Genomic DNA, 10422 nt, shown 5'->3' with positions numbered 1-10422 from the left:
AGTTGGAGCTCTCTCACATCTGAGGTTTAAACTGAGATCTGTACTCTGTATATCTATGATCTTTAAGTAAATTTTTGCTTGTAGATGTTCCCTTTTCCTTTTAATAAGGAACACAACAGAGATCACCAATGTCTTAAAAGTAATATCCTTACCTTAATACTTTCGTTTTAAAAAAAATGAAAAACAGAAACTGTGCTAGGACCCTTAAAATTTATTTTGTTAAAAATAAGAAATCAACCCATTGTGGATACATATACACCTCTCACAAAAAGATTATACAGCCCAGGCACATTGCGCTGCCAAATTTGGAGTCCCCAAGCTGACCTGGAAGACTTCCTGACACTCTTGCACAGCCGGGATGGAACCAGGTCAGTCTGTGGCTTTGGAAGCTGCTTGACTAAAGAAAGGAGAACATGAGGAAAAAGAGGATAGAAACAGCAGAGGTTTTGCAGGAAGTTTGAGAAGAATCAACCCTTTCTTTTCTTGACTGTCAGCCTCCAAAGGGAAAGCAAAAAATCGATGTTAATGTATTTTCTGCTTTACAAATCATCCGTCTGATAGGGAAAATGCAGAGTGGATTACATAGCCTCCTCAAGATGTTTCAAAAGAAAAATACCAAAGGTAGAAGAACCATAAGTGGAAGGCACTACCCACAGAGCATGGAAGCATTTGACAGGAGGCAGAATTAACCCTGGTAGATTTGATTTATTATCGATTAGGGATCATTCACTTCCACACCACCCCACTGTTAAGCTATTTCCATATATAAACTATACTAGCACTATTGTATCTGCATATAAAGCCTCTATTTTTATTTGCCCATACCAATTTCTGCTTTCTTGTTCCTTATTCAAATAATTCTCTAGTTAATAATGGATAAGCAGTCTTTTCTTTCCTTCTCCTATATTTCTATGTGAGTTATTTTACGCCTGAACTGTAACTGTGCTGTTTCATAGGAAAGTATTCTTTGAAATGACTGCAAGTATTTTATTTTATTGTTCTAATAATCATAGCAATGTTAAACATAACGATAATTCTAACATGTGTGTCATAAAATGGAAGTGTGTTTAACAGAGACCATTAGAATAGAATTGTTGTGATGTTAAGATTTACTTTTAAATTTGATATGCATAAGTAATTGACAGAATGACAGATCTCCTAAGGTAGATGATGGATTACACCAGAAGCAACATGTCAAGTTCTCTCATTTAAGATTCTGAGATTCATTTTGTTAGAGCTGTGGTTTTCAAACAGGGATTTTGTTGGCATGAAGGGCAGGAGTATGGGTATCACTGGAAAGATGATATTAGAACTATCTGGGGAGGTTTTTTAGGTTTCAGTTTTCAAATTCTGATTCACCTACAGGGAAAAGTTGTAGACACTAAAACAATTCTCCTAGGCAAGCTTAATATGCATCCTCTACTCCCATCCTTTATCCCCCCATCACCAGACTGAGAGGCACTGTGTTAGATCATTTTGCTTATCCATTAGACAGAATTCGTTGAGTAATGGACAGGGTGGAGGGAAGGGAGTCAGCTTGTACTGAGCACTATGTAAATGTAGTTGCCATACTGGCCACTTTTCATACAGTGGGGCTCAGGAAGGACTCTAGCAATGATATCTCTGGAATCTTTAATTCCCTCAAGTAGGATTTAGGGAATTAGCAGTCAGTGATTCTAACAGTGAATGATCTATGTTATCCCCAGGGACACTGGAAAAAGGAATTACTGGTCTCCAAATGGCCTCCTTTTGCAAAGTGTTGTATAATCTCAATAAGTACTCTGAATATATCATGCTCTTTGATTGGCAGGCCCCGGGGATGGTTTGCTCAGAAATACGCTTTGGAGTAGAAGTGAACCGTTAGCCATTTACTAATTTAAATCTGTTGTTACTCAGAAACATTGTACTGCAAGATTGAAAATCTGAGGAAATATTCAAACAGTCTAACCATGAGAAATACGTTTATAGATTTTAAATATTGAAACACTGAGCAAGAGGGTGGTGACATCACCTTGTTCTTTAAGGTTTGATTTCTATGTCTCTTACTCTCCAAGTGAAAATTGTAGCCTATATATCTTTATTTCGCTAAAGTATAATTAACATATTCTAATTTTTTATGAGAATGAGAAGCAAGAGTTGAAAATTAGTTACATATATAGGGGACCATTAAACAATATGGGGATTGGGGTCCTGACCACTGAGCAGTTGCAAATCTGTGCAATTGCAGTTGGTTAATATATCTCTTAAACCTCTTTTGACCTATAAGTTTCCCTTCTACCTCTCTTTTCTTTCCTTTCAATTATTTGTTGAAGAAGCTGTTGTTGATCCTGCTGTCCGCTAGAGTCTGGTCTGTGCTGATTGCATCCCTGTGGTGTAGTTTAACGAGTTCCTGTGTTCTCTGGATTGCTGTAAATTGGGAGTTGGATTCAGAAGTTACATTGTGTTCATATTCCGATTTTATTACAAGACTGCTTTATGGGCAGTGATACGTTAATCATCCCACTTTTTGTTGTGTTAACAATCATTGATGCTCAATGTCTGGATGTGGCAGCATGTTTTTCAAATGAAGATGTAACAGGAATATCTGGATGCATGACCTTTTTAGAAAAAAATTAATCCACTAAAAATGAGCAAGAGTAGCAGCTACCCACTTTAGATAGGATATGTGTTCTCTGGACCCAAAAGTCGCCATAAACCCACTCCCCAGTTATCTGCACTTGGTCTAGGACTTCATGTATATTTTCTGCTGATCTCCAGTAAGGCTTTACGGTCTCAAGCAGAATCTGCCTAAATAGAAACAGCATAGAGAGTCGAAGATTTTCATTTGTTTGTTTGTTTGTTTTAATTAAAGCTAGTAAACAGAAGGATTAGAGTAGAGCAAGAAAGAAATACAATATTGAGGAACATATTTATACAGAAGAATGAAAATACTTTTGGTAGTAGAAAATAAAAAGTAATAAATATGAGTAACTAGTAAACCAAACATATCATACATAGTTCAAAGATTTGTAGTTTGAATATATACTATGTCAGAATGACAACTCAAGGAGAATTTAACAATCTCTCAAACATTTCTCTTGCAAGAACTAAAATATTTTATCCATGTCCAGTCTAAAGTCATGATAGGTTTAATTTACTCTAGTCTAGTAGTATCAAGGTATCATTTTCTAAATATAGTTTTACTTTGCCAAGTTTGAAATTATTTTAGTTTGACTAAATTGTGTCTTCATCCATCTTACCTTCATCCCTCAGTTATGAATCTGTTATAGTAAGATGCCTCTGGCTTTACAGTAAATTCTCTGGTCATCTGAATCTGGCTAAATTGTTTATAAATACAAAGAGTTTTTTAAGCCATAAACAATGTCCCAGAGGAGAAGGTAACCAACAAACATTGAAGTAAATCCTAGTCAGAAAGTTCATTGAAACCCATAAAAAAAGAGAAGACAAATATTCTCCAGTCGAGTTAACCACAGTAATAAAACAATAAGATCATTTTGAAATGGTAAAATTACTTTGCTCCTAGACAATCTTATTGAACATTATCTTGGTTTTATTCCTTAAGTCTCCTATGAATAATGAAAATTATTCTTCTAGCCTAACAGATGTTAAAATAGTATTTCTTCAGTTGAAGCAAACCTAATATTTCCACTATCAACACTTTAGGGAAAACATAGCATTTTGGGGAAAGGAAAGAAAGAACACTAAAATGTTACTTAACAATAACGTTCTACAGACTATTCTAGAAACAGAAAGCTCATTAAGAACATACTAAGCAGCTCTACAAGTGATTTTGAGGAGGTTTTGGAGAAATTATTTGTACCCAAAAGGAGCTCTGCATTCATTTGTCAGAAAGAGTGACTAGTCAAAGACAACATACACAGAAAAGAGAGCCACAAGAAAACATTAATAACTTTGTATTTGGACATGGCAGCCAAACCATTGGCCATAGATTCAATCATTAAATAAATATTTACTAAACAGTAATTTTGTGATAAAATCTATAGAAAGAATGACACCTGTTTTTGAAGAACAATGTCGTGAGAGTGACAGACTCAAAATACGCATTACAATAACATGTGGTCAGTGTCAATACTAACACGGACAAATTGTTCCTAAAACACAGATGAATGGGTCAATTGTTTTGCCTGAGGGAGTCAAGGAGATATTCACAGAAGGAGTAAACTGTGATGTGGGACTTCAAGAGTAAAAGACAAGAAGAATGGGAGGTAGGGAGTAGCAGAGAGACAAGAGCCAGCACAAAGGTGCAAAGACAGAAATGTACATGATGCATCCTGTATAAAACTGTGCAGAATATAAGATTTGTAAATGTAAAATCAGCTGGGTGCGGCAGCTCATGCCTGCAATCCCAGCACTTTGGGAGGCCGAGGTGGGCGATCACTTGAGGTCAGGAGTTCAAGACCAGCCTGACCAATATGGTGAAACCACATCTCTACCAGAAGTACAAAAATAGCCAGGCATGGTGGTGTACACCTGTAGTCCCAGCTACTGGTGAGGTTGAGGCAAGAGAATCACTTGAACCCAGGAGGCAGAAGTTGTAGTGAGCCAAGATCATACCACTGCACCACTGCAACCTGGGCGACAGAGGGAGACTCTGTCTCAAAAAAATAAAATAAAATAATAAAATAAATCAGATGAGTGGTTTCTGGCATTAAGTGGCTCAATAATGTCAGAGTTTCATCTCTAAAATTCTATTGGTCCCTCATGCTTGCAATTTCAAAGTCACAAGATGACTGCTATAACCACAGAAGTCTCATAACCTCCACAGTGGAAAGAATTAGTGAAGGAGTTTCCCAGCAGTATCTGTCTTCTTTTGTCATGAAAGTAAAATCTTTCCCAGCAATGACCAGTGGAGTTTTGCTTACATTTTACTAGCAAGAATTACATTAATGACCACTCCTAGCCGCAATGAAATCTGAAAACGGAGATATTTTGGAGGCTTTTGGCTTTAGGATTCTCTCAGCAAGAGAAAATGGAAAAGTGGATACTAGATTAGGTACAAATTCCAATGCCAACTATCTCTTCAACAGATGGATAGAAATTAATGGTAATCTAAAATTCTGTAGCCAATGACAGTATCCATCAAGAGGGTGGGAGAAACAGGCCAAAGTAATCTCTCAAATGAGAATATAGGAGAGTAATTATATAGAGGAAAGAGGGAAGGGCTAATGATGGAGAAGGACACAAGAAAAACTCTGAAGTGCAATAACATGCAAATGGTAAAACTAAACGAAACCACTGGGAAACATGAATACACCTCAACAGGTAAACCTTGACTGTACATAAATGATAATGATAACAATAACAACAATGAATTTGCTTAAAAGAGTAAGAATAAGTGGAAATCCTAAACAACAGTAACATGTGTGATTAGATAGGATAATGAGAGCTAAAACATTCTAAGATTCTTATATCCTTCAGGTGGGAGATATCTGTACTGCTTAATATTGTATTAGCAATGTAGGCTTGTCAACATTTTAAAGATGGCATTTAAACAAGAGTTTTTCTGCTCCTTTTCGGTCTTTCTCCCTCCTGGTTTTGAAATGGGAGAGTTCTGTTATCCCCTTCACTGGGCATGAGACAGGGGTGTGGCTCACTTCTTCGGTGCCCAGCTGCTCAATCCAAAGGGAAAGCATGTAGATGAGCAGGTGCAGAGGTCATGGGGAGCATTTCTAAGTGCTCACCCCCCGGTAGCGTCTAAGGGTGAGTGTTTATGAGTCCCAGAGTCCACGTGGGCATGTGTTACTGAGGGTTCTTTCAGTTTTGCCATCTACAGGCAACTTGTGTTAGTAGCTAAATTAGACCCTCTGCCTTATTGCAAGGGCAGAGGACTTTCTGTATCTTGAGTTCTTGTCCAGTGTACCGGAAAAATTAGATCACATGTGGGCTTGGAGGATAAATGCAAGGTTTTATGGAGTGGTGGAAGTGGCTCTCAGTGAGATGGATGGGGAGCTGGAAGGAGGATGGAGTGAGAAAGTGGTCTTCCCCAGGAATCGGGCTGCCCAATGGCCAGACTCTCCTCCAACTCCCCACTGCCAAACTCCCCTAGGCTTCCACATTGTTCCACCATTGCTGGTCAGCTGGTGTCTGCTGGTGTGTTCCTCTGCTCCTCTCAATGTCTAATCCCACTTGCGTGTGTGCCCACTAAGGTCTTGGGCTTATATGGGCACAGGAGAGAAAGTGTGGCAGACCATAGTGGTCTTGGAAAATGCAACATTTGGGCACATAAAGAGGAGTGCCTGTTCTATGTTAGGTCCATGGCACAGGCCCGAGGGTGGAGCTCTCACCAGGGACTCTGCCCTTCTCTACCCCGCACTTCCCTGCCCTCCTCCCATTTTACTGCGATCTTGGTTGGGTCAGAAACTTGTTAACAAGGAGTGGGAGGGATGCTCCTGAAGGGAGGGCAAGTACCACACTCCTTTTCCAGCAGAGGGCAGCTCATCTGAGAAAATACTGGAGGAACTTTCCCTTTAAATGATGATGAAAATGGAAATTAACATATTGAATTGAACATTCTAATTTCTAAATCAAGACTATGTTTTGTGTAGTTCCCAAACTCTGGGTGAGTTAGAGTCATCTGGGGAACTTGGTAAAGGTACACATGCCAGGCCCTTTCCTGTTTTTGTTCTGTTTTACCTTAAAGTAGTTATAAGACATCATATTACCTAACAGTTATCAGACATGTTATGAATTGCCTGTACTCTTATCTAATATTAAGGGTGAACTTTACTTACTTCATTTTTTGTTGTGGGGGGCAGTTGTAGTAGGCTGTTCTCACACTGATATAAAGAAAATACCTGGGACTGGGTAATTTATAAGAAAAGAGGTAATTGGCTCACGATACTGCAGGGTGTACAGGAAGTATAGTGGCATCTGCTTCTGGGGATGCCTCAGGAAGCTTCCAATCATAGCCAAAGGCAAAAGGGGAGCAGGCACATCACATGGCAAAAGCAGGAGCAAGAGAGCAAGGTAAGAGATGCCACATACTTTTACATGACCAGCTCTCACAAGAACTGACTCACTACTGATGCAGCCTCACTGTCTGGGGTGACACCCAAGGTTCGTGGTCTCACGGCCACACAGATCAATGACACAGATACAAGAAGAGTGAGGCTAAGCAAAAGTTTAATAGGTGAGGGAAAGAGAACAGCTCTCTGCTACAGAGAGGGGTCCCAGAAAAATGGGTTGCCAATGTGCAGTGAAATGCAGCAGGGGTATATAGATGAGCTAGTTGTGGGGGTGTTGTCTGATCTACATAGTGCATGAGAAACTGGTTAGGACCTTGTGTGCCATCTGTATAGGGTGCAAATCTCTGTCAGTCCCTACCCCAATCTTTTATTATGCAGGTAGATTTTCTGAGCTTCTCCATGTTGCCAAGTTCTTTCTTACTCTGCACATGCTAACAAAGAAAGATAGAACTTCCATAGTGGACATGCCTGGCCCCCAGGTAGCCCCTTTCTATTGGCACAGCTGTCGTCATTCCCCTGTGCAAGCTTCCACCTTCTTTACCTACGTTTGCAGCTTGATCTTTCAGGCTGCTCTTCGTGAGAAACAAAAAATGATTTCTAGGGCTGCTTTTTGTTGAAAGGGAAGTTTTGCCACGGACTGTTTTGCCCTCACTATCTGCCTAAATAATTTCTATGTTCTATATCACTATCACTAGGATGGTACCAAGGAGGACGGTGCTAAACCATTCATGAGAAAACTGCCCCCCATGATCCAGTCACCTGCCTCCAGGCCATGCCTCCAAAATTGAGGATTACATTTCAATATGAGATTTGAGATTACATTTCAATCTGATACCCAAACTCTATCAGCAGTTTTTATGGTTTGATTTAAAAGCAGAAAAAGACATGCACATGAGCTGTCTATTCATTTTCTTTGCTGCACAGTCTGGCATTGGGATTGTTTACCCTGATGGCCAGATGGGCTGCTCTTTCCAAGATAGCTTTGCAGTTCTTGGAAGAGACATGGTGAACAATCTCAGTGCAGCAAGATTTGCTGCACATCAGCAGCTCTTGCGGCTCCTTGACAGTGTGGACCAGGAACTTGTGGAAGCTGCTGCGCGGTATGTGTTTTGTTTTCTTGTTGTCCCCATAACCACAGTTGGGCATCAACATCTGACCCTTAAATCTTCTCTGCACCTTGTCATCAATACCTCTGGCTTTTCACCAGTTACGCTTGACTTGGACCTGTCCGTCTGACTGGTGCCAGATGAACTTCTTGGTCCTCTTTTTGACCATCTTGGGCTTTAGGAGGGATCTGCCTTTGGTCTGATGCCAAGTAGGAGATGGCTTGCACCTCGGTTGGCAGCACCAGAGAAGTGAGCTCATCAATGTTGAACAGGCAGAAAATACAAATATAAACTTGATTTCTGATGACAGTTTATAAATCCTGCTTATTCAATGACCGATCACATTTGTATGTTAAAAAGTTAAGCACAAGCACTAAGAGAAAGAGAAGTGGAATGTCAGACTTTCAAAACAGTAGAGAATAAAAAAATTGAAAACATTAAAATGTGTTCCTTTGGAGGAAAAGAGGAAATAATAACTAAGGGAAAGTAGATTGTATTATTGAGGCAAGTAATTCTAGCTGTTCAATTTATCCATCCCAAAATGTCAGTGGCTTAAACAATTAAAAGTTAATTATTGGCCAGGCGCAGTGACTCACACCTGTAATCCCAGCGTTTTGGGAGGCTGAGGCAGGCAGATCACCTGAAGTTGGAAGTTCAAGACCAGCCTGACCAACATGGAGAAAACCCATCTCTACTAAAAATACAAAATTAGTCAGGCGTGGTGGTGCATGCCTGTAATCTCAGCTACTTGGGAGGCTGAGGTGGGAGAATTGCTTGAACCCGGGAGGTGGAGGTTGCAGTGAGCCGAGATTGGGCCATTCCACTCTAGCCTGGGCAACAAGAGTGACAACAGTGAAACTATGTCTCAAAAAAAAAAAAAAGTTAATTCTCAGTCACCTATAAGTCCAAAATAGGTGTTCCTGGTCTGATGTCTTTTCTCTAAATAGTGACGCAGACATCTAGGTCTTCTCTATCTTTTGGTGACCGTCTATCTTGCAGGGCCAGAAGCTGAGATAGGAAATGTTTTAGTTATCTTTTACTGTGTAATAAATTACCCCTAGATTTGGAAGCTTAAAAAGACATGCACATGAGCTGTCTATTCATTTTCTTTGCTGCACAGTCTGGCATTGGGATTGTTTACCCTGATGGCCAGATGGGCTGCTCTTTCCAAGATAGTTTTGCAGTTCTTGGAAGAGACATGGTGAACAATCTCAGTGCAGCAAGATTTGCTGCACATCACATCTGGGGCTGCATTCATCTCAAAGCTCAACTGGAAAAGGATTTACTTGCAAGCTCACGTCCACCACAGGTACCAGGTGTAGAATGATTGCACCTATTGCCTTAATCAAATCACAGCCAAAGCAGGCAATGACCAGCCACATCATCAGGCTTCTACAATGACTCTTGGCTCCAAAAGCATTTCCTTCTAACTTAACAGATACTTCACATCTTCTCTCTTACTCCATATAACTCAATTCATGAGATTGACATGATTAAATTACCTCCAGGACCTTCCCAATAAGGATATCTCAGAATTAGATTTTTTTCTTCGGCTTTCTAATTCCTCAAATACAAGAATGTATGTCAGATGCCATTTGAAATGGGTGTCTGGTACCTGATGGGACAAGCCTTATACCTATCACCCTTCGTAACCACTCAGTCACTTCTTTCAAAGCTCCTACTCCACTGTTTCCTACTTTCTTTTGGAAACTCCCCATCCTTTACATGGGGAAGAATTTTTCTCACCTCAGTCCCTTTTTGTATCTTCCAGTGTCAAGTACTTCAAAAGTGGGTGAAATCTAGGCTCAAAATCAAGGATGAAAGTGTTGGTGCAACATTTTCTAAACTCCCGAGTGAACCGGTTCCAAATATTTCCTCCCTACAGTGCTAGAGGGAGAGTATAAATAATGAATCCTGTTGTTTTTTAAGTTAGCATATGGGTTTTAAGCTAACAGAGATAGCACTAGTATTTATGAGCATTTTTTAAACAATACATTTTGTTTTCTAGTGTTCAATGTTTTTTCTATAATTAAGAAAATATAAAAACAACTGATCCACTAAAAGTTCAGGCCCTATTTCTGATATAGCACTCTCAGGACAAATTAACAAGGAAAAGAAAATGATAGTTTCCAATGATAGAAAGAATGGAGAAGTTATAGAAGATTAGACTTTAGTCATAGGCATTGCATATCCTGCTTTTATCTATGAGCTTCTGAAGCCTAGCTGGACTTCTCATCTCCCCCTTTAAAAAGCACCCAAAGAGCACATCAGTATGGGTTCAAAAGGGGTTACCACCAATGTTATCATCAACAGTCATAACCAACCTAAGG

General features: G+C 39.7%; 1 pseudogene; it reads right to left on the bottom strand.

The window, feature by feature from the left end:
- Positions 1–7886: 7886 nt before the first annotated feature.
- On the bottom strand, positions 7887–8351 carry LOC108526446 (60S ribosomal protein L32 pseudogene; annotated as a pseudogene).
- Positions 8352–10422: the final 2071 nt, after the last annotated feature.

Source organism: Rhinopithecus bieti, unplaced genomic scaffold (assembly GCF_001698545.2).
Source record: "Rhinopithecus bieti isolate Rb0 unplaced genomic scaffold, ASM169854v2 scaffold_2888, whole genome shotgun sequence".
Taxonomy (NCBI): Eukaryota; Metazoa; Chordata; class Mammalia; order Primates; family Cercopithecidae; genus Rhinopithecus; species Rhinopithecus bieti.
The sequence above is the reverse complement of the archived record's forward strand: the minus strand, read 5'-3'. Positions and strand labels throughout refer to the sequence as shown.